Source organism: Callospermophilus lateralis, chromosome 14, assembly GCF_048772815.1.
Source record: "Callospermophilus lateralis isolate mCalLat2 chromosome 14, mCalLat2.hap1, whole genome shotgun sequence".
NCBI classification, from domain to species: Eukaryota; Metazoa; Chordata; class Mammalia; order Rodentia; family Sciuridae; genus Callospermophilus; species Callospermophilus lateralis.
The window spans coordinates 87,148,843-87,171,701 of record NC_135318.1 but is presented as its reverse complement, the minus strand read 5'-3'; positions in this window follow the sequence as shown (position 1 = coordinate 87,171,701).

The window sequence follows — 22,859 nt, the reverse complement described above, 5'->3', positions numbered from 1 at the left end:
CTTGCTCCACCCGGGAGTATTCCTCCACTCTTAATTTCCTGTGCAGTTTCATCATATTTTCTTGATAGCGTTCCATCATGACTTTAAAGTTCTTCTGTAGGGTCTCATTCTCACTTTGCAGCTGTGCATTTTCTGACTGCAAGGATGCCTGTTCAGTCTGCAGACTTTTAAGGTGCTCTATAAGGTCTTCCGTGGTTTTCTCCACTTTAGATGAGAAAGTACAGTTTTGATTTCTTCCTGCTGCCAAGATTTCAAAGGAGGCCTTTAGCTTAGCACCATAAACCAGGTTGCTCAAAGCTCCTTTGGACTCATCCTCCAAGTGAGCACCAATTTCTGGTTCACTCGTGCTTCCCAATTCCAGGTGACCACCATCCCTTTGGGCTCCCAGACTTGGAGAAGACCTATCCTTCATCTTCAGCAAGCATTCACTCAGAGACTCCATGTGATTTTCTGTGTCCCTTAGAACTTGTTCTCCAGCGACTTTAGAGTCCTCTAATGTGATTTTTGCTTTATATTGGACACCTCCTTGTTCCCTCTGTGCTTCAGCTTCTCCTTGTATTGTTGGTCTCTGCGTTTGCGGAGGTTGGGATCCTTCATTCAAAACCTCTTTGATTGCCAGGTTCAGTTCTTCCTGATTCACTTGAAAGAGTCTCCAGTTTGTTTTAGCTTCAGCTATTTGTGATCTGAGGGATTCAGCTTCACCTTGGAGGGACTGTATCCTTCTTGATAGATGCGCCATCGTTTCATCCTTTTGACCATGTTTAGCCTTCTGTGATTTGAGCTCTTCTTCAAGAAAGAGGATTTCAATGCCATGGCTGGATTCGGACCTATGCAGCTTTTCGTAGGTTGCCTCCAGTTGTTGTGCTTCCCTTGAACCCTTCTCAAACCTGCAGTCCTTTAAAGATGAGTCTAAGCCTTCATGTTCTTTTTCAACAAGGCTAACTTTCTCAAGAAGTCCACATTTTTTTTCAATAAGTCCAGCAAGATTTAGAGCCAGCTTTTTTTCTCTTCCCATGTAAAGCCTGCTACTAACCGACTGAAAACTTCTCCAGAAAAGTGAGAGAACAGCAAAAAATCCAAGAGCTGTACACATCACCAACTCCCAAGGAAAGCCATAAGAAAGATTGCCTGGCTTCATGTCTTCGGACAATGCTGCCACAACCCTGGGTACTTCTTCCAGAACCACCCACTAGTATGGCTGAGAGGCAGCCCTTGGCTACTCCATCGCGCCAAGACGGCTTTGGCTCTTGCCACCACAACCACAGCCTGCCCAGGCAGGCCAAAACAGGCTGTGGACATTTAGGTGTTTGGTCAGGAACTCCAACCTGCACCAGGCAACGGAGCAGACCACTGTGATCGCCTTCAGGGGCTGAGCGTATGGCAGGTGGGTTGCGCATGGCGGTAGGAGCCATGATCAAGGGCTTCCAGGAGCCTTGATGTGCTCAACTGCCCATCAGGGGAGTGTTGTCCCCTTCCCTACCCAGTGCATCGTCAAGTTCCACAGGTTTAGGTCCTTCCCACTCCAGTCAGAGAGAATTCCTCTCCATGCCACCCACCCCTTGATTTGGTTTAGGCCGGGCCAAGGCGGTGCTTAGTAGGAAGATTCCATCCAGTCATAATAACATTCAGTTTGATGTCACTCAAATTCTAAAGCTGTCTAAACTGTTCCAACAGCTTTTATGGCCTATATTGGTCTTTGTGTCCCTTGCCTTTTGTTTTAGTGACTCAGTCCTTTCCCTGCCCTTGTGCTCTACCTATTTCCTTCCTTCCTTGCTTGCTTCCTCCCTTCCTGGTTTTTCTCCTTTTCTTCTTCCTTCTTTTCTACCTCCCTCCATCCCTCCAACTTTGCCTCCCTCCCTTCCAACTTTCCCTCTCCCTTCCCTCCATTTTCTTTTCTTGCAAGTGTTTTGGGTGAAAGTCCATGGCAGGCCAGCCCCAAGCTAGGCAAGGTCACTGTCACTGAGCTACAACATCCCCAGACCTGCTGCCACTTTCTATGCAAGGAATTTGAATTATCTCTAAAGAGAAACTCTCACATTAGTCTACTTTCAAAGCAATTTCAGAAGAGTTGCTAACATGGGCACAAGTCAGTTCTGAGAAGTCATTTTTGAAAAACACGGCACAGCTAATGTTCCAAATAAGAAGGAGTTGAAAACTTTAGTTGGTTTTCATGTCAGCATTTCTAGATTAGTATTTGTTGAAAATTTTTCAAGCTCTTCTTTCAGTTGTTTTTTTTTTTTTTTTTTGGTCTTTTCATGGGCTTGAAAACATCTAAGGAAGCTGGCTGGTCCATATAAATATATAGCCATAAGAAGGATGGATATGACTCTCTGAAATGGATGTAACTCCTGAACATTAATTATATTGTTGATGTTAAGACAAAGAGTTCATGGCTTGATGTAGAAAAATGAAATCCCAACAAATTGTTTTCTCCCAAGTTAACACTTGACTAGTTGATGAGTCACATATGAGGTTCGAAGGAGAAGATGCACAAGTAATCACTGGTTTTGTAAGCATGCAAGTTCCAAGCCCTTAGGCCACCATGCATGATTAGACCTGTTGTTATTTACACTTACATGGCCAGAGCTGTATCACTGTCTAAAAGTTGCCAAATGAAGGTAGCTCGTTTTCCTCTCTAGCACCTGTATCGAATGACCAGCTCTCAAGTGGTCTTCCCTGAGCCTTTTCAGTATCTGAACATGCGAGTCCAAAACACTTTATTCCTACTCCTAAGAAGGATACTCACTGTAACACTGTTTTTCTGACCATTAAATGGAAAATAATATGACCTTGGAGTGCAAAGAACAGGACTCTGTGAAGATGTACTGCCTGTTGGTGCATGACACTTTTTTAGGTTTTACGGGCCATGTGGAGGAATCAGCCCAAACACCTTGAAATAGCACTCAATTCATTGTTTACTTAAGGACACATGTGGCTTAGGGAGAACTTCTTTCCTCTGAAAGTGTTTCTTCAAACGAGACGAGAGTCAAAAAGAAGGTATTGAGAACACTAAGTAAAATGGCTGTGCTTTGTGGAATTGGCAGGATTCATCAATACATGTAATAATGTTTGTCACTGCCTTTGGACCTAACACGTATCAGTGTAGATGAACAGAGGCACAGTAAGAAAGATAGCTGGCATAAAACACCAAGGGGAAGGGGCTGAGCTGCCTTACTAGGTTTCCTTTTTTCACTCTGGTGGCACTTTCTGTTGTCTGTATGAACAGAGTTTCCAAGTACTTTCCCACTTAGCCGACCTCTCTGTTATTCATACAATTGAACTACCAGGGAGAGATGGATCAGTTTACCACCTGTGAGGCCTTTTCTTCCACAATTTCTGCCCATTGCATGCTTTTGTTTTTTTTCAACTCTTCCTACAAGCCCCCCTAATCCTGATCTCTCCTTAGTCCTTATGATTTCTTTAAGTGTCCCCTTCATGGAGTCATGTGTACAGATATTATACCTGGTTCTATATAACTCTACTTAATTCTTTCTCACCTCTGTGCTCCTTTTACCAAGTCACTCCTCAACACTTACTGTAACCCTTTGAATTTTTTGTCCATTGTCATTAAAAAAAACTCTTTAAAAATTGAACCATTTCGCATGCAGATACAGTCTTCTTGATCTGCTATTAATCCCCCACTACTGACATTGTAAGTTATTGAAATGTACACTTCCAGACCGTTTTCAGATTTTTGATTTCTGTATATCTATCTGTCTATCAATTTACAAATATAACATGGTATTCTGAAAGTATCGTTCTGCTTTTGGAGCTCTACATTGTGTTTCTCAGAAGCAGTCTCTTACACAGAGATGAATCCATGTTACCTAGATTGAGTTCAAACCGGTATGTGCACTGTGATTCCCATTACATTGTCCTACCTACTAATGGACAGTTAAGTTATATCCAGACCTCACCCCCTCCCCCATGAAGTAAAACCCCTGTGGAGAGACCTGTAGATGCCTTTATGAACATATTGATAATTTTTCATGACAGTGTTTTCCAAAAACCAGTTAGTAAAATCAATTTATTCCTTTGCAGCCTGAAATTAACTTTGTTCCAGTTTATTGGTATTAGAACCGCAGTATATCAGCAACTATTCACTAATAGTAGTTCAGGCCGAAGTCATTCTAGATAACAATCGGTGCGGGATCCTCCGTGTATTTTACACAGCCCAGGGCAGGGGACATCCATCCACTCCTTTAGAGCAACTGATGTTTTATGCTGGCAATTTAGGTTTATTTAAAGAACTGATTTGAAAACAGGTGAGACACACTGATTAGATTTATTGTGTATGTTGGCTTTGTTTTTCTAGGCTTGAATTTTTCACATTTCAATTAATTGTAGGTCAAGTATCAGGCAGATTCTTCCCTGGGCTTCAAATGTGATAAAGCTGCTTCTTATTTTTAAGAAGGCCGTTGCAATCCTGCATTTATTTTACACCTCAGTGCATGTTTGACACAGAAGCACACACACCCACACACACATACACACATCAACAAACACACAAACACATAATGAGAGCACATTTAACACTCAAATAAAGCTTTAACTACTAATTCATAACTAGGGTACTTTTTAATAAGTGTTGTTTCTTGGTCTCTAATGGGGAAACATTGTTGAATGTGAGTTCTCTGGTTTGTTGTAGGGCAGTGAATGTTCACTTGTTGGCAATGATATAGAAATGGGGAGTAAGCGTTCAAAAGTTTTTATAGCAGGTAGGCAGAGTCAGAGTGTGGAATTGAAGAATAAGAAATTGGGGAATTTCCTCTTTGTTTCTTCATTTCAATCTCCTAATAATTCATACATATTTTCCAAAAGTCTCTCAGAAATCAAGGACTAGGTCAATCCACATATCAGTGAACCATAGCAGAATGCAATTCTGAATTTCATATAAACAGTCATAAAATCAAAAAGACAGGTGCTGGGGTTTTGGCTCAGCACTAGAGTGCTGGCTTTGCACTTTCAAAGGTCCTGAGTTGGATCCCCAACACCATATGTGAAAGGAATGAATGAACCAATGCATGAGTGTATGATGAATGAATGAAAGGTATAAGGAGGAGGAGGAAGAGGAGGAGGAGGAGGAGAAATAGAAGAAGATGATGAGTAATTTGACAGAAGGGAAAAAGGGTAGCAGAGTGAGTTTAAAGTGTGGTTTCCAATTCCCAAACTTTAAATTACAGCAGATGGTATAGAGAGAGAAGATGTGAGGGCAGGAGAGGGGCGGATAGTAGAGGATAGAAAAGGTAGCAGAATACAACAGTTACTAATATGGCGTGTTGTAAAAATGTGGATGTGTAAACAATGTTATTGTGCAATGTGTATATGGGGTAAAAATGGGAGTTCATAACTCACTTGAATCTAATGTAGGAAATATGATATCTCAAGAGCTATGTAATATTTTATGCAACCAATATAAAAAAGAGGTCCTCATTTTTCTTTGTAGTTGAGATCTCCTGTTTCCATGACATGTTTCGTTGTGTTCTCTCCTTTGGTCCTCCCATGCTCTAGTTATTCTGATATGGAAAAACATGCTGATATGCCCAACCAGTCTGTAAATCAGTGATAATTTTTCATTAAGCCTAAAGTCACTTGACCTTTGCTACACTCATACTAAATACACTTCTTTGTTGGGAGTTTAAAATATATTTCCATCAGCTAGATTACAAGTGCCTAGAACTCCCATTCTTGTTTATATAATAGTGGCTTCATCAGATTAAATGCTGTACTCCGGAATAAAATAAAATAGGAATAATTTACTCATAAGATTCTTACGTAAACCAATTTATTTACAAAATACTATCTTAAGAATAATAGTTTCATTGAGCTTCTATTGGAGCCAAAGTATCGTCAATTACTGAAGTAAAAGCAGTTACCTAAAAACTAAAAATGGGAGATAAGTCCAATTACATTTGAAGAGAGAGCAACAGCATGTGGTTTCTTGTTTGGTTCTGGATGTTGAGTAACAGGCTTATTTGCAGGTGGAAGGAACCCTTCAGGGAACTCACTTGTACTTTCAGAATGCAGGTGTAGAGGGCTGAATTCCAGCTCTTGGGGGAAGATTGTGACGAAAACCCCCTCCCTGCATAGACATTTCCCATTGGAAATGGAGTGGGTGGCAGGCCAGGTGGAAAATGATCTCGAGCTTCCCATACAAGATTTTTTTTAGAGTTGGAGGAAAAAAAAGGTTCTCTTCTCATGAACTGACTCCTTGGGTCAACTGGAAACAAGGCACCTCTGACTGGAGGGAAAGGTGCCAACACAGAGCCAGAGACAGTTGCTTGGTTTTCAGCATGGAGGGTGGAATCAGGCACGTCAGAGTCCCTGAGATCGACTATGGTCTCCTTTCTACTGGATTGCCTTTGTAAAGACATAGGCCCATCCCATTTATCCAAAGGAGGCATATTAGGAGTTCTGTATTCTGCTGGTCCCGATGGTCTACCACCATTTGAGTAAAACCTATCTTGTAGAGGAAGACATGGATCAGAAGAATATGGTTGGCCTGGTGGAGGGATGATCAGCCTGCTGGCCTGTTTCCCTGGAGGAGAGAGGGGCCCAGTCTGAGAAGGTGCTCTCTGAAAATCAGTGAACTTATGACAGCTGGATTCTCTTCCTTTACTGCTGGTCGCATGGTCCAGAAGATTCTCCAGGGTCCCTTGACCCTCTTCCTCCTCCCACTGAAGTGAAAGGTGAGAGTGTGAGTGGACCACTCTTTTCAAAATGAGGAGGTGTTTTTTCAGATGAAGGTTGACCTATTGGTGAGGGCCCATTTGGAGAAGGCTTTCTGCCCATTGCTGAGTTGGAAACATCCAGTGCATCATAGGGATTTTTTTCTACAAGTCCAAATCTAAGCTCCTTCTCAGTTAATTTTTGACTGCTGCGCACATTTTGTTTCTTGAAATAACTGAGGTTTCTTTCAGCAATCTGAGCTGCCAACTCACTAGCATGTGCTTCTTTCTCAGAGGAAATAATCTTCCCCAGACAGGAATGAATGGTTCTCTGCAATTCTTCTTCAAGATATTGGGCTCTCTTTCTGTAGGTCTCCAGCTCTTCCATTGTATGGCTCAACTTTTCTTCGACTTTGGAAACTTTCTCCTCTTGCTCCACCCGGGAGTATTCCTCCACTCTTAATTTCCTGTGCAGTTTCATCATATTTTCTTGATAGCGTTCCATCATGACTTTAAAGTTCTTCTGTAGGGTCTCATTCTCACTTTGCAGCTGTGCATTTTCTGACTGCAAGGATGCCTGTTCAGTCTGCAGACTTTTAAGGTGCTCTATAAGGTCTTCCGTGGTTTTCTCCACTTTAGATGAGAAAGTACAGTTTTGATTTCTTCCTGCTGCCAAGATTTCAAAGGAGGCCTTTAGCTTAGCACCATAAACCAGGTTGCTCAAAGCTCCTTTGGACTCATCCTCCAAGTGAGCACCAATTTCTGGTTCACTCGTGCTTCCCAATTCCAGGTGACCACCATCCCTTTGGGCCCCCAGACTTGGAGAAGACCTATCCTTCATCTTCAGCAAGCATTCACTCAGAGACTCCATGTGATTTTCTGTGTCCCTTAGAACTTGTTCTCCAGCGACTTTAGAGTCCTCTAATGTGATTTTTGCTTTATATTGGACACCTCCTTGTTCCCTCTGTGCTTCAGCTTCTCCTTGTATTGTTGGTCTCTGCGTTTGCGGAGGTTGGGATCCTTCATTCAAAACCTCTTTGATTGCCAGGTTCAGTTCTTCCTGATTCACTTGAAAGAGTCTCCAGTTTGTTTTAGCTTCAGCTATTTGTGATCTGAGGGATTCAGCTTCACCTTGGAGGGACTGTATCCTTCTTGATAGTTGCGCCATCGTTTCATCCTTTTGACCATGTTTAGCCTTCTGTGATTTGAGCTCTTCTTCAAGAAAGAGGATTTCAATGCCATGGCTGGATTCGGACCTATGCAGCTTTTCGTAGGTTGCCTCCAGTTGTTGTGCTTCCCTTGAACCCTTCTCAAACCTGCAGTCCTTTAAAGATGAGTCTAAGCCTTCATGTTCTTTTTCAACAAGGCTAACTTTCTCAAGAAGTCCACATTTTTTTTCAATAAGTCCAGCAAGATTTAGAGCCAGCTTTTTTTCTCTTCCCATGTAAAGCCTGCTACTAACCGACTGAAAACTTCTCCAGAAAAGTGAGAGAACAGCAAAAAATCCAAGAGCTGTACACATCACCAACTCCCAAGGAAAGCCATAAGAAAGATTGCCTGGCTTCATGTCTTCGGACAATGCTGCCACAACCCTGGGTACTTCTTCCAGAACCACCCACTAGTATGGCTGAGAGGCAGCCCTTGGCTACTCCATCGCGCCAAGACGGCTTTGGCTCTTGCCACCACAACCACAGCCTGCCCAGGCAGGCCAACACAGGCTGTGGACATTTAGGTGTTTGGTCAGGAACTCCAACCTGCACCAGGCAACGGAGCAGACCACTGTGATCGCCTTCAGGGGCTGAGCGTATGGCAGGTGGGTTGCGTATGGCGGTAGGAGCCATGATCAAGGGCTTCCAGGAGCCTTGATGTGCTCAACTGCCCATCAGGGGAGTGTTGTCCCCTTCCCTACCCAGTGCATCCTCAAGTTCCACAGGTTTAGGTCCTTCCCACTCCAGTCAGAGAGAATTCCTCTCCATGCCACCCACCCCTTGATTTGGTTTAGGCCGGGCCAAGGCGGTGCTTAGTAGGAAGATTCCATCCAGTCATAATAACATTCAGTTTGATGTCACTCAAATTCTAAAGCTGTCTAAACTGTTCCAACAGCTTTTATGGCCTATATTGGTCTTTGTGTCCCTTGCCTTTTGTTTTAGTGACTCAGTCCTTTCCCTGCCCTTGTGCTCTACCTATTTCCTTCCTTCCTTGCTTGCTTCCTCCCTTCCTGGTTTTTCTCCTTTTCTTCTTCCTTCTTTTCTACCTCCCTCCATCCCTCCAACTTTGCCTCCCTCCCTTCCAACTTTCCCTCTCCCTTCCCTCCATTTTCTTTTCTTGCAAGTGTTTTGGGTGAAAGTCCATGGCAGGCCAGCCCCAAGCTAGGCAAGGTCACTGTCACTGAGCTACAACATCCCCAGACCTGCTGCCACTTTCTATGCAAGGAATTTGAATTATCTCTAAAGAGAAACTCTCACATTAGTCTACTTTCAAAGCAATTTCAGAAGAGTTGCTAACATGGGCACAAGTCAGTTCTGAGAAGTCATTTTTGAAAAACACGGCACAGCTAATGTTCCAAATAAGAAGGAGTTGAAAACTTTAGTTGGTTTTCATGTCAGCATTTCTAGATTAGTATTTGTTGAAAATTTTTCAAGCTCTTCTTTCAGTTGTTTTTTTTTTTTTTTTTTTTGGTCTTTTCATGGGCTTGAAAACATCTAAGGAAGCTGGCTGGTCCATATAAATATATAGCCATAAGAAGGATGGATATGACTCTCTGAAATGGATGTAACTCCTGAACATTAATTATATTGTTGATGTTAAGACAAAGAGTTCATGGCTTGATGTAGAAAAATGAAATCCCAACAAATTGTTTTCTCCCAAGTTAACACTTGACTAGTTGATGAGTCACATATGAGGTTCGAAGGAGAAGATGCACAAGTAATCACTGGTTTTGTAAGCATGCAAGTTCCAAGCCCTTAGGCCACCATGCATGATTAGACCTGTTGTTATTTACACTTACATGGCCAGAGCTGTATCACTGTCTAAAAGTTGCCAAATGAAGGTAGCTCGTTTTCCTCTCTAGCACCTGTATCGAATGACCAGCTCTCAAGTGGTCTTCCCTGAGCCTTTTCAGTATCTGAACATGCGAGTCCAAAACACTTTATTCCTACTCCTAAGAAGGATACTCACTGTAACACTGTTTTTCTGACCATTAAATGGAAAATAATATGACCTTGGAGTGCAAAGAACAGGACTCTGTGAAGATGTACTGCCTGTTGGTGCATGACACTTTTTTAGGTTTTACGGGCCATGTGGAGGAATCAGCCCAAACACCTTGAAATAGCACTCAATTCATTGTTTACTTAAGGACACATGTGGCTTAGGGAGAACTTCTTTCCTCTGAAAGTGTTTCTTCAAACGAGACGAGAGTCAAAAAGAAGGTATTGAGAACACTAAGTAAAATGGCTGTGCTTTGTGGAATTGGCAGGATTCATCAATACATGTAATAATGTTTGTCACTGCCTTTGGACCTAACACGTATCAGTGTAGATGAACAGAGGCACAGTAAGAAAGATAGCTGGCATAAAACACCAAGGGGAAGGGGCTGAGCTGCCTTACTAGGTTTCCTTTTTTCACTCTGGTGGCACTTTCTGTTGTCTGTATGAACAGAGTTTCCAAGTACTTTCCCACTTAGCCGACCTCTCTGTTATTCATACAATTGAACTACCAGGGAGAGATGGATCAGTTTACCACCTGTGAGGCCTTTTCTTCCACAATTTCTGCCCATTGCATGCTTTTGTTTTTTTTCAACTCTTCCTACAAGCCCCCCTAATCCTGATCTCTCCTTAGTCCTTATGATTTCTTTAAGTGTCCCCTTCATGGAGTCATGTGTACAGATATTATACCTGGTTCTATATAACTCTACTTAATTCTTTCTCACCTCTGTGCTCCTTTTACCAAGTCACTCCTCAACACTTACTGTAACCCTTTGAATTTTTTGTCCATTGTCATTAAAAAAAACTCTTTAAAAATTGAACCATTTCGCATGCAGATACAGTCTTCTTGATCTGCTATTAATCCCCCACTACTGACATTGTAAGTTATTGAAATGTACACTTCCAGACCGTTTTCAGATTTTTGATTTCTGTATATCTATCTGTCTATCAATTTACAAATATAACATGGTATTCTGAAAGTATCGTTCTGCTTTTGGAGCTCTACATTGTGTTTCTCAGAAGCAGTCTCTTACACAGAGATGAATCCATGTTACCTAGATTGAGTTCAAACCGGTATGTGCACTGTGATTCCCATTACATTGTCCTACCTACTAATGGACAGTTAAGTTATATCCAGACCTCACCCCCTCCCCCATGAAGTAAAACCCCTGTGGAGAGACATGTAGATGCCTTTATGAACATATTGATAATTTTTCATGACAGTGTTTTCCAAAAACCAGTTAGTAAAATCAATTTATTCCTTTGCAGCCTGAAATTAACTTTGTTCCAGTTTATTGGTATTAGAACCGCAGTATATCAGCAACTATTCACTAATAGTAGTTCAGGCCGAAGTCATTCTAGATAACAATCGGTGCGGGATCCTCCGTGTATTTTACACAGCCCAGGGCAGGGGACATCCATCCACTCCTTTAGAGCAACTGATGTTTTATGCTGGCAATTTAGGTTTATTTAAAGAACTGATTTGAAAACAGGTGAGACACACTGATTAGATTTATTGTGTATGTTGGCTTTGTTTTTCTAGGCTTGAATTTTTCACATTTCAATTAATTGTAGGTCAAGTATCAGGCAGATTCTTCCCTGGGCTTCAAATGTGATAAAGCTGCTTCTTATTTTTAAGAAGGCCGTTGCAATCCTGCATTTATTTTACACCTCAGTGCATGTTTGACACAGAAGCACACACACCCACACACACATACACACATCAACAAACACACAAACACATAATGAGAGCACATTTAACACTCAAATAAAGCTTTAACTACTAATTCATAACTAGGGTACTTTTTAATAAGTGTTGTTTCTTGGTCTCTAATGGGGAAACATTGTTGAATGTGAGTTCTCTGGTTTGTTGTAGGGCAGTGAATGTTCACTTGTTGGCAATGATATAGAAATGGGGAGTAAGCGTTTAAAAGTTTTTATAGCAGGTAGGCAGAGTCAGAGTGTGGAATTGAAGAATAAGAAATTGGGGAATTTCCTCTTTGTTTCTTCATTTCAATCTCCTAATAATTCATACATATTTTCCAAAAGTCTCTCAGAAATCAAGGACTAGGTCAATCCACATATCAGTGAACCATAGCAGAATGCAATTCTGAATTTCATATAAACAGTCATAAAATCAAAAAGACAGGTGCTGGGGTTTTGGCTCAGCACTAGAGTGCTGGCTTTGCACTTTCAAAGGTCCTGAGTTGGATCCCCAACACCATATGTGAAAGGAATGAATGAACCAATGCATGAGTGTATGATGAATGAATGAAAGGTATAAGGAGGAGGAGGAAGAGGAGGAGGAGGAGGAGGAGAAATAGAAGAAGATGATGAGTAATTTGACAGAAGGGAAAAAGGGTAGCAGAGTGAGTTTAAAGTGTGGTTTCCAATTCCCAAACTTTAAATTACAGCAGATGGTATAGAGAGAGAAGATGTGAGGGCAGGAGAGGGGGGGATAGTAGAGGATAGAAAAGGTAGCAGAATACAACAGTTACTAATATGGCGTGTTGTAAAAATGTGGATGTGTAAACAATGTTATTGTGCAATGTGTATATGGGGTAAAAATGGGAGTTCATAACTCACTTGAATCTAATGTAGGAAATGTGATATCTCAAGAGCTATGTAATATTTTATGCAACCAATATAAAAAAGAGGTCCTCATTTTTCTTTGTAGTTGAGATCCCCTGTTTCCATGACATGTTTCGTTGTGTTCTCTCCTTTGGTCCTCCCATGCTCTAGTTATTCTGATATGGAAAAACATGCTGATATGCCCAACCAGTCTGTAAATCAGTGACAATTTTTCATTAAGCCTAAAGTCACTTGACCTTTGCTACACTCATACTAAATACACTTCTTTGTTGGGAGTTTAAAATATATTTCCATCAGCTAGATTACAAGTGCCTAGAACTCCCATTCTTGTTTATATAATAGTGGCTTCATCAGATTAAATGCTGTACTCTGGAATAAAATAAAATAGGAATAATTTACTCATAAGATTCTTACGTAAACCAATTTATTTACAGAATACTATCTTAAGAATAATAGTTTCATTGAGCTTCTATTGGAGCCAAAGTATCGTCAATTACTGAAGTAAAAGCAGTTACTTAAAAACTAAAAATGAGAGATAAGTCCAATTACATTTGAAGAGAGAGCAACAGCATGTGGTTTCTTGTTTGGTTCTGGATGTTGAGTAACAGGCTTATTTGCAGGTGGAAGGAACCCTTCAGGGAACTCACTTGTACTTTCAGAATGCGGGTGTAGAGGGCTGAATTCCAGCTCTTGGGGGAAGATTGTGACGAAAACCCCCTCCCTGCATAGACATTTCCCATTGGAACTGGAGTGGGTGGCAGGCCAGGTGGAAAATGATCTCGAGCTTCCCATACAAGATTTTTTTTAGAGTTGGAGGAAAAAAAAGGTTCTCTTCTCATGAACTGACTCCTTGGGTCAACTGGAAACAAGGCACCTCTGACTGGAGGGAAAGGTGCCAACACAGAGCCAGAGCCAGTTGCTTGGTTTTCAGCATGGAGGGTGGAATCAGGCACGTCAGAGTCCCTGAGATCGACTATGGTCTCCTTTCTACTGGATTGCCTTTGTAAAGACATTGGCCCATCCCATTTATCCAAAGGAGGCATATTAGGAATTCTGTATTCTGCTGGTCCCGATGGTCTACCACCATAAGAGTAAAACCGATCTTGTAGAGGAAGACATGGATCAGAAGAATATGGTTGGCCTGGTGGAGGGATGATCAGCCTGCTGGCCTGTTTCCCTGGAGGAGAGAGGGGCCCAGTCTGAGAAGGTGCTCTCTGAAAATCAGTGAACTTATGACAGCTGGATTCTCTTCGTTTACTGCTGGTCGCATGGTCTAGAAGATTCTCCAGGGTCCCTTGACCCTCTTCCTCCTCCCACTGAAGTGAAAGGTGAGAGTGTGAGTGGACCACTCTTTTCAAAATGAGGAGGTCTTTTTTCAGATGAAGGTTGACCTATTGGTGAGGGCCCATTTGGAGAAGGCTTTCTGCCCATTGCTGAGTTGGAAACATCCAGTGCATCATAGGGATTTTTTTCTACAAGTCCAAATCTAAGCTCCTTCTCAGTTAATTTTTGACTGCTGCGCACATTTTGTTTCTTGAAATAACTGAGGTTTCTTTCAGCAATCTGAGCTGCCAACTCACTAGCATGTGCTTCTTTCTCAGAGGAAATAATCTTCCCCAGACAGCAATGAATGGTTCTCTGCAATTCTTCTTCAAGATATTGGGCTCTCTTTCTGTAGGTCTCCAGCTCTTCCATTGTATGGCTCAACTTTTCTTCGACTTTGGAAACTTTCTCCTCTTGCTCCACCCGGGAGTATTCCTCCACTCTTAATTTCCTGTGCAGTTTCATCATATTTTCTTGATAGCGTTCCATCATGACTTTAAAGTTCTTCTGTAGGGTCTCATTCTCACTTTGCAGCTGTGCATTTTCTGACTGCAAGGATGCCTGTTCAGTCTGCAGACTTTTAAGGTGCTCTATAAGGTCTTCCGTGGTTTTCTCCACTTTAGATGAGAAAGTACAGTTTTGATTTCTTCCTGCTGCCAAGATTTCAAAGGAGGCCTTTAGCTTAGCACCATAAACCAGGTTGCTCAAAGCTCCTTTGGACTCATCCTCCAAGTGAGCACCAATTTCTGGTTCACTCGTGCTTCCCAATTCCAGGTGACCACCATCCCTTTGGGCTCCCAGACTTGGAGAAGACCTATCCTTCATCTTCAGCAAGCATTCACTCAGAGACTCCATGTGATTTTCTGTGTCCCTTAGAACTTGTTCTCCAGCGACTTTAGAGTCCTCTAATGTGATTTTTGCTTTATATTGGACACCTCCTTGTTCCCTCTGTGCTTCAGGTTCTCCTTGTATTGTTGGTCTCTGCGTTTGCGGAGGTTGGGATCCTTCATTCAAAACCTCTTTGATTGCCAGGTTCAGTTCTTCCTGATTCACTTGAAAGAGTCTCCAGTTTGTTTTAGCTTCAGCTATTTGTGATCTGAGGGATTCAGCTTCACCTTGGAGGGACTGTATCCTTCTTGATAGATGCGCCATCGTTTCATCCTTTTGACCATGTTTAGCCTTCTGTGATTTGAGCTCTTCTTCAAGAAAGAGGATTTCAATGCCATGGCTGGATTCGGACCTATGCAGCTTTTCGTAGGTTGCCTCCAGTTGTTGTGCTTCCCTTGAACCCTTCTCAAACCTGCAGTCCTTTAAAGATGAGTCTAAGCCTTCATGTTCTTTTTCAACAAGGCTAACTTTCTCAAGAAGTCCACATTTTTTTTCAATAAGTCCAGCAAGATTTAGAGCCAGCTTTTTTTCTCTTCCCATGTAAAGCCTGCTACTAACCGACTGAAAACTTCTCCAGAAAAGTGAGAGAACAGCAAAAAATCCAAGAGCTGTACACATCACCAACTCCCAAGGAAAGCCATAAGAAAGATTGCCTGGCTTCATGTCTTCGGACAATGCTGCCACAACCCTGGGTACTTCTTCCAGAACCACCCACTAGTATGGCTGAGAGGCAGCCCTTGGCTACTCCATCGTGCCAAGACGGCTTTGGCTCTTGCCACCACAACCACAGCCTGCCCAGGCAGGCCAACACAGGCTGTGGACATTTAGGTGTTTGGTCAGGAACTCCAACCTGCACCAGGCAACGGAGCAGACCACTGTGATCGCCTTCAGGGGCTGAGCGTATGGCAGGTGGGTTGCGTATGGCGGTAGGAGCCATGATCAAGGGCTTCCAGGAGCCTTGATGTGCTCAACTGCCCATCAGGGGAGTGTTGTCCCCTTCCCTACCCAGTGCATCCTCAAGTTCCACAGGTTTAGGTCCTTCCCACTCCAGTCAGAGAGAATTCCTCTCCATGCCACCCACCCCTTGATTTGGTTTAGGCCGGGCCAAGGCGGTGCTTAGTAGGAAGATTCCATCCAGTCATAATAACATTCAGTTTGATGTCACTCAAATTCTAAAGCTGTCTAAACTGTTCCAACAGCTTTTATGGCCTATATTGGTCTTTGTGTCCCTTGCCTTTTGTTTTAGTGACTCAGTCCTTTCCCTGCCCTTGTGCTCTACCTATTTCCTTCCTTCCTTGCTTGCTTCCTCCCTTCCTGGTTTTTCTCCTTTTCTTCTTCCTTCTTTTCTACCTCCCTCCATCCCTCCAACTTTGCCTCCCTCCCTTCCAACTTTCCCTCTCCCTTCCCTCCATTTTCTTTTCTTGCAAGTGTTTTGGGTGAAAGTCCATGGCAGGCCAGCCCCAAGCTAGGCAAGGTCACTGTCACTGAGCTACAACATCCCCAGACCTGCTGCCACTTTCTATGCAAGGAATTTGAATTATCTCTAAAGAGAAACTGTCACATTAGTCTACTTTCAAAGCAATTTCAGAAGAGTTGCTAACATGGGCACAAGTCAGTTCTGAGAAGTCATGTTTGAAAAGCACGGCACAGCTAATGTTCCAAATAAGAAGGAGTTGAAAACTTTGGTTGGTTTTCATGTCAGCATTTCTAGATTAGTATTTGTTGAAAATTTTTCAAGCTCTTCTTTCAGTTGTTTTTTTTTTTTTTTGGTCTTTTCATGGGCTTGAAAACATCTAAGGAAGCTGGCTGGTCCATATAAATATATAGCCATAAGAAGGATGGATATGACTCTCTGAAATGGATGTAACTCCTGAACATTAATTATATTGTTGATGTTAAGACAAAGAGTTCATGGCTTGATGTAGAAAAATGAAATCCCAACAAATTGTTTTCTCCCAAGTTAACACTTGACTAGTTGATGAGTCACATATGAGGTTCGAAGGAGGAGATGCACAAGTAATCACTGGTTTTGTAAGCATGCAAGTTCCAAGCCCATAGGCCACCATGCATGATTAGACCTGTTGTTATTTACACTTACATGGCCAGAGCTGTATCACTGTCTAAAAGTTGCCAAATGAAGGTAGCTCGTTTTCCTCTCTAGCACCTGTATCGAATGACCAGCTCTCAAGTGGACTTCCCTGAGCCTTTTCAGTATCTGAACATGCGAGTCCAAAACACTTTATTCCTACTCCTAAGAAGGATACTCACTGTAACACTGTTTTTCTGACCATTAAATGGAAAATAATATGACCTTGGAGTGCAAAGAACAGGACTCTGTGAAGATGTACTGCCTGTTGGTGCATGACACTTTTTTAGGTTTTACGGGCCATGTGGAGGAATCAGCCCAAACACCTTGAAATAGCACTCAATTCATTGTTTACTTAAGGACACATGTGGCTTAGGGAGAACTTCTTTCCTCTGAAAGTGTTTCTTCAAACGAGACGAGAGTCAAAAAGAAGGTATTGAGAACACTAAGTAAAATGGCTGTGCTTTGTGGAATTGGCAGGATTCATCAATACATGTAATAATGTTTGTCACTGCCTTTGGACCTAACACGTATCAGTGTAGATGAACAGAGGCACAGTAAGAAAGATAGCTGGCATAAAACACCAAGGGGAAGGGGCTGAGCTGCCTTACTAGGTTTCCTTTTTTCACTCTGGTGGCACTTTCTGTTGTCTGTATGAACAGAGTTTCCAAGTACTTTCCCACTTAGCCGGCCTCTCTGTTATTCATACAATTGAACTACCAGGGAGAGATGGATCAGTTTACCACCTGTGAGGCCTTTTCTTCCACAATTTCTGCCCATTGCATGCTTTTGTTTTTTTTTCAACTCTTCCTACAAGCCCCCCTAATCCTGATCTCTCCTTAGTCCTTATGATTTCTTTAAGTGTCCCCTTCATGGAGTCATGTGTACAGATATTATACCTGGTTCTATATAACTCTACTTAATTCTTTCTCACCTCTGTGCTCCTTTTACCAAGTCACTCCTCAACACTTACTGTAACCCTTTGAATTTTTTGTCCATTGTCATTTAAAAAAACTCTTTAAAAATTGAACCATTTCGCATGCAGATACAGTCTTCTTGATCTGCTATTAATCCCCCACTACTGACATTGTAAGTTATTGAAATGTACACTTCCAGACCGTTTTCAGATTTTTGATTTCTGTATATCTATCTGTCTATCAATTTACAAATATAACATGGTATTCTGAAAGTATCGTTCTGCTTTTGGAGCTCTACATTGTGTTTCTCAGAAGCAGTCTCTTACACAGAGATGAATCCATGTTACCTAGATTGAGTTCAAACCGGTATGTGCACTGTGATTCCCATTACATTGTCCTACCTACTAATGGACAGTTAAGTTATATCCAGACCTCACCCCCTCCCCCATGAAGTAAAACCCCTGTGGAGAGACATGTAGATGCCTTTATGAACATATTGATAATTTTTCATGACAGTGTTTTCCAAAAACCAGTTAGTAAAATCAATTTATTCCTTTGCAGCCTGAAATTAACTTTGTTCCAGTTTATTGGTATTAGAACCGCAGTATATCAGCAACTATTCACTAATAGTAGTTCAGGCCGAAGTCATTCTAGATAACAATCGGTGCGGGATCCTCCGTGTATTTTACACAGCCCAGGGCAGGGGACATCCATCCACTCCTTTAGAGCAACTGATGTTTTATGCTGGCAATTTAGGTTTATTTAAAGAACTGATTTGAAAACAGGTGAGACACACTGATTAGATTTATTATGTATGTTGGCTTTGTTTTTCTAGGCTTGAATTTTTCACATTTCAATTAATTGTAGGTCAAGTATCAGGCAGATTCTTCCCTGGGCTTCAAATGTGATAAAGCTGCTTCTTATTTTTAAGAAGGCCGTTGCAATCCTGCATTTATTTTACACCTCAGTGCATGTTTGACACAGAAGCACACACACCCACACACACATACACACATCAACAAACACACAAACACATAATGAGAGCACATTTAACACTCAAATAAAGCTTTAACTACTAATTCATAACTAGGGTACTTTTTAATAAGTGTTGTTTCTTGGTCTCTAATGGGGAAACATTGTTGAATGTGAGTTCTCTGGTTTGTTGTAGGGCAGTGAATGTTCACTTGTTGGCAATGATATAGAAATGGGGAGTAAGCGTTTAAAAGTTTTTATAGCAGGTAGGCAGAGTCAGAGTGTGGAATTGAAGAATAAGAAATTGGGGAATTTCCTCTTTGTTTCTTCATTTCAATCTCCTAATAATTCATACATATTTTCCAAAAGTCTCTCAGAAATCAAGGACTAGGTCAATCCACATATCAGTGAACCATAGCAGAATGCAATTCTGAATTTCATATAAACAGTCATAAAATCAAAAAGACAGGTGCTGGGGTTTTGGCTCAGCACTAGAGTGCTGGCTTTGCACTTTCAAAGGTCCTGAGTTGGATCCCCAACACCATATGTGAAAGGAATGAATGAACCAATGCATGAGTGTATGATGAATGAATGAAAGGTATAAGGAGGAGGAGGAAGAGGAGGAGGAGGAGGAGGAGAAATAGAAGAAGATGATGAGTAATTTGACAGAAGGGAAAAAGGGTAGCAGAGTGAGTTTAAAGTGTGGTTTCCAATTCCCAAACTTTAAATTACAGCAGATGGTATAGAGAGAGAAGATGTGAGGGCAGGAGAGGGGGGGATAGTAGAGGATAGAAAAGGTAGCAGAATACAACAGTTACTAATATGGCGTGTTGTAAAAATGTGGATGTGTAAACAATGTTATTGTGCAATGTGTATATGGGGTAAAAATGGGAGTTCATAACTCACTTGAATCTAATGTAGGAAATGTGATATCTCAAGAGCTATGTAATATTTTATGCAACCAATATAAAAAAGAGGTCCTCATTTTTCTTTGTAGTTGAGATCCCCTGTTTCCATGACATGTTTCGTTGTGTTCTCTCCTTTGGTCCTCCCATGCTCTAGTTATTCTGATATGGAAAAACATGCTGATATGCCCAACCAGTCTGTAAATCAGTGACAATTTTTCATTAAGCCTAAAGTCACTTGACCTTTGCTACACTCATACTAAATACACTTCTTTGTTGGGAGTTTAAAATATATTTCCATCAGCTAGATTACAAGTGCCTAGAACTCCCATTCTTGTTTATATAATAGTGGCTTCATCAGATTAAATGCTGTACTCTGGAATAAAATAAAATAGGAATAATTTACTCATAAGATTCTTACGTAAACCAATTTATTTACAGAATACTATCTTAAGAATAATAGTTTCATTGAGCTTCTATTGGAGCCAAAGTATCGTCAATTACTGAAGTAAAAGCAGTTACTTAAAAACTAAAAATGAGAGATAAGTCCAATTACATTTGAAGAGAGAGCAACAGCATGTGGTTTCTTGTTTGGTTCTGGATGTTGAGTAACAGGCTTATTTGCAGGTGGAAGGAACCCTTCAGGGAACTCACTTGTACTTTCAGAATGCGGGTGTAGAGGGCTGAATTCCAGCTCTTGGGGGAAGATTGTGACGAAAACCCCCTCCCTGCATAGACATTTCCCATTGGAACTGGAGTGGGTGGCAGGCCAGGTGGAAAATGATCTCGAGCTTCCCATACAAGATTTTTTTTAGAGTTGGAGGAAAAAAAAGGTTCTCTTCTCATGAACTGACTCCTTGGGTCAACTGGAAACAAGGCACCTCTGACTGGAGGGAAAGGTGCCAACACAGAGCCAGAGCCAGTTGCTTGGTTTTCAGCATGGAGGGTGGAATCAGGCACGTCAGAGTCCCTGAGATCGACTATGGTCTCCTTTCTACTGGATTGCCTTTGTAAAGACATTGGCCCATCCCATTTATCCAAAGGAGGCATATTAGGAATTCTGTATTCTGCTGGTCCCGATGGTCTACCACCATAAGAGTAAAACCGATCTTGTAGAGGAAGACATGGATCATAAGAATATGGTTGGCCTGGTGGAGGGATGATCAGCCTGCTGGCCTGTTTCCCTGGAGGAGAGAGGGGCCCAGTCTGAGAAGGTGCTCTCTGAAAATCAGTGAACTTATGACAGCTGGATTCTCTTCCTTTACTGCTGGTCGCATGGTCTAGAAGATTCTCCAGGGTCCCTTGACCCTCTTCCTCCTCCCACTGAAGTGAAAGGTGAGAGTGTGAGTGGACCACTCTTTTCAAAATGAGGAGGTCTTTTTTCAGATGAAGGTTGACCTATTGGTGAGGGCCCATTTGGAGAAGGCTTTCTGCCCATTGCTGAGTTGGAAACATCCAGTGCATCATAGGGATTTTTTTCTACAAGTCCAAATCTAAGCTCCTTCTCAGTTAATTGTTGACTGCTGCGCACATTTTGTTTCTTGAAATAACTGAGGTTTCTTTCAGCAATCTGAGCTGCCAACTCACTAGCATGTGCTTCTTTCTCAGAGGAAATAATCTTCCCCAGACAGGAATGAATGGTTCTCTGCAATTCTTCTTCAAGATATTGGGCTCTCTTTCTGTAGGTCTCCAGCTCTTCCATTGTATGGCTCAACTTTTCTTCGACTTTGGAAACTTTCTCCTCTTGCTCCACCCGGGAGTATTCCTCCACTCTTAATTTCCTGTGCAGTTTCATCATATTTTCTTGATAGCGTTCCATCATGACTTTAAAGTTCTTCTGTAGGGTCTCATTCTCACTTTGCAGCTGTGCATTTTCTGACTGCAAGGATGCCTGTTCAGTCTGCAGACTTTTAAGGTGCTCTATAAGGTCTTCCGTGGTTTTCTCCACTTTAGATGAGAAAGTACAGTTTTGATTTCTTCCTGCTGCCAAGATTTCAAAGGAGGCCTTTAGCTTAGCACCATAAACCAGGTTGCTCAAAGCTCCTTTGGACTCATCCTCCAAGTGAGCACCAATTTCTGGTTCACTCGTGCTTCCCAATTCCAGGTGACCACCATCCCTTTGGGCTCCCAGACTTGGAGAAGACCTATCCTTCATCTTCAGCAAGCATTCACTCAGAGACTCCATGTGATTTTCTGTGTCCCTTAGAACTTGTTCTCCAGCGACTTTAGAGTCCTCTAATGTGATTTTTGCTTTATATTGGACACCTCCTTGTTCCCTCTGTGCTTCAGCTTCTCCTTGTATTGTTGGTCTCTGCGTTTGCGGAGGTTGGGATCCTTCATTCAAAACCTCTTTGATTGCCAGGTTCAGTTCTTCCTGATTCACTTGAAAGAGTCTCCAGTTTGTTTTAGCTTCAGCTATTTGTGATCTGAGGGATTCAGCTTCACCTTGGAGGGACTGTATCCTTCTTGATAGATGCGCCATCGTTTCATCCTTTTGACCATGTTTAGCCTTCTGTGATTTGAGCTCTTCTTCAAGAAAGAGGATTTCAATGCCATGGCTGGATTCGGACCTATGCAGCTTTTCGTAGGTTGCCTCCAGTTGTTGTGCTTCCCTTGAACCCTTCTCAAACCTGCAGTCCTTTAAAGATGAGTCTAAGCCTTCATGTTCTTTTTCAACAAGGCTAACTTTCTCAAGAAGTCCACATTTTTTTTCAATAAGTCCAGCAAGATTTAGAGCCAGCTTTTTTTCTCTTCCCATGTAAAGCCTGCTACTAACCGACTGAAACTTCTCCAGAAAAGCGAGAGAACAGCAAAAAATCCAAGAGCTGTACACATCACCAACTCCCAAGGAAAGCCATAAGAAAGATTGCCTGGCTTCATGTCTTCGGACAATGCTGCCACAACCCTGGGTACTTCTTCCAGAACCACCCACTAGTATGGCTGAGAGGCAGCCCTTGGCTACTCCATCGCGCCAAGACGGCTTTGGCTCTTGCCACCACAACCACAGCCTGCCCAGGCAGGCCAACACAGGCTGTGGACATTTAGGTGTTTGGTCAGGAACTCCAACCTGCACCAGGCAACGGAGCAGACCACTGTGATCGCCTTCAGGGGCTGAGCGTATGGCAGGTGGGTTGCGTATGGCGGTAGGAGCCATGATCAAGGGCTTCCAGGAGCCTTGATGTGCTCAACTGCCCATCAGGGGAGTGTTGTCCCCTTCCCTACCCAGTGCATCCTCAAGTTCCACAGGTTTAGGTCCTTCCCACTCCAGTCAGAGAGAATTCCTCTCCATGCCACCCACCCCTTGA